The following is a 2,617-nucleotide window of genomic DNA, read 5'->3' on the forward strand; positions in this document are numbered from 1 at the left end:
TGATGATTTCGTGCAGAATTCTGCTGTTATCTTGCAATTCAGCTGTTGAATCTTGGTAAAAAGTCATGATTTTGTAGATTTCGTGCTCTTCTTTGCGAATTCAAGCCAGAAAACAACGAAAATCGGCGAGAAATCGTCGTTTTGCATCGAAATATGCGGTTTTCTGTAAGAATTTTGATGATTTCGTGCAGAATTCTGCTGTTATCTTGCAATTCAGCCGTTGAATCTTGGTAAAAAGTCATGATTTTGTAGATTTCGTGCTCTTCTTTGCGAATTAAAGCCAGAAAACAACGAAAATCGGCGAGAAATAATCGTTTTGCATCGAAATATGCGGTTTTCTGTAAGAATTTTGATGATTTCGTGCAGAATTCTGCTGTTTTCTTGCAATTCAGCCGTTGAATCTTGGTAAAAAGTCATGATTTTGTAAATTTCGTGCTCTTTTTTGCAAATTCAAGCCAGAAAACCACAAAAATCGGCGAGAAATCGTCATTTTGCATCGAAATATGCGGTTTTCTCTAAGAATTTTGATGATTTCGTGCAGAATTCTGCTGTTTTCTTGCAATTCAGCCGTTGAATCTTGGTAAAAAGTCATGATTTTGTAGATTTCGTGCTCTTCTTGGCGAATTCAAGATGGAAAACAACGAAAATCGGCGAGAAATCGTTGTTTTGCATCGAAATATGCAGTTTTCTCTAAGAATTTTGATGATTTCGTGCAGAATTCTGCTGTTTTCTTGCTATTCAGCCGTTGAATCTTGGTAAAAAGTCATGATTTTGTAGATTTCGTGCTCTTCTTTGCGAATTCAAGCCAGAAAACAACGAAAATCGGCGAGAAATCGTTGTTTTGCATCGAAATATGCGGTTTTCTGTAAGAATTTTGATGATTTCGTGCAGAATTCTGCTGTTTTCTTGCAATTCAGCCGTAGAATCTTGGTAAAAAGTGATGATTTTGTAGATTTCGTGCTCTTCTTTGCGAATTCCAGCCAGAAAACAACGAAAATCGGCGAGAAATCGTCGTTTTGCATCGAAATATGCGGTTTTCTGTAAGAATTTTGATGATTTCGTGCAGAATTCTGCTGTTTTCTTGCAATTCAGCCGTTGAATCTTGGTAAAAAGTCATGATTTTGTAGATTTCGTGCTCTTCTTTGCGAATTCAAGCCAGAAAACAACGAAAATCGGCGAGAAATCGTCGTTTTGCATCGAAATATGCGGTTTTCTGTAAGAATTTTGATGATTTCATGCAGAATTCTGCTGTTTTCTTGCAATTCAGCTGTTGAATCTTGGTAAAAATCATGATTTTGTAGATTCCGTGCTCTTCTTTGCGAATTCAAGATAGAAAACAACGAAAATCAGCGAGAAATCGTCGTTTTGCATCGAAATATGCGGTTTTCTCTAAGAATTTTGATGATTTCGTGCAGAATTCTGCTGTTTTCTTGCAATTCAGCCGTTGAATCTTGGTAAAAAGTGATGATTTTGTAGATTTCGTGCTCTTCTTTGCGAATTCAAGCCAGAAAACAACGAAAATCGGCGAGAAATCGTCGTTTTGCATCGAAAAATGCGGTTTTCTTTAAGAATTTTGTTGATTTTGTGCAGAATTCTGCTGTTTTCTTGCAATTCAGCCGTTGAATCTTGGTAAAAAGTGATGATTTTGTAGATTTCGTGCTCTTCTTTGCGAATTCAAGCCAGAAAACAACGAAAATCGGCGAGAAATCGTCGTTTTCCATCGAAATATGCGGTTTTCTCTAAGAATTTTGATGATTTCGTGCAGAATTCTGCTGTTTTCTTGCAATTCAGCCGTTGAATCTTGGTAAAAAGTCATGATTTTGTAGATTTCGTGCTCTTCTTTGCGAATTCAAGCCAGAAAACAACGAAAATCGGCGAGAAATCGTCGTTTTGCATCGAAATATGCGGTTTTCTGTAAGAATTTTGATGATTTCGTGCAGAATTCTGCTGTTTTCTTGCAATTCAGCCGTTGAATCTTGGTAAAAAGTCATGATTTTGTAGATTTCGTGCTCTTCTTTACGAATTCAAGCCAGAAAACAACGAAAATCGGCGAGAAATCGTCGTTTTGCATCGAAATATGCGGTTTTCTGTGAAAATTTTGATGATTTCGTGCAGAATTCCGCTGTTTTCTTGCATTCAGCCGTTGAATCTTGGTAAAAAGTCATGATTTTGTAGATTTCGTGCTCTTCTTTGCGAATTCAAGCCAGAAAACAACGAAAATCGGCGAGAAATCGTCGTTTTGCATCGAAATATGCGGTTTTCTCTAAGAATTTTGACGATTTCGTGCAGAATTCTGCCGTTTACTTGCAATTCAGCCGTTGAATCTTGGTAAAAAGTCATGATTTTGTAGATTTCGTGCTCTTCTTTGCGAATTCAAGCCAGAAAACAACGAAAATCGGCGAGAAATCGTCGTTTTGCATCGAAATATGCGGTTTTCTGTAAGAATTTTGATGATTTCATGCAGAATTCTGCTGTTTTCTTGCAATTCAGCTGTTGAATCTTGGTAAAAATCATGATTTTGTAGATTCCGTGCTCTTCTTTGCGAATTCAAGATAGAAAACAACGAAAATCAGCGAGAAATCGTCGTTTTGCATCGAAATATGCCGTTTTCTCTAAG

The sequence above is a fragment of the Gnatocerus cornutus genome, unplaced genomic scaffold (assembly GCF_029298725.1).
Source record: "Gnatocerus cornutus isolate USDA-ARS CGAHR unplaced genomic scaffold, icGnaCorn1.1 ctg00000061.1, whole genome shotgun sequence".
Lineage (NCBI taxonomy): Eukaryota > Metazoa > Arthropoda > Insecta > Coleoptera > Tenebrionidae > Gnatocerus > Gnatocerus cornutus.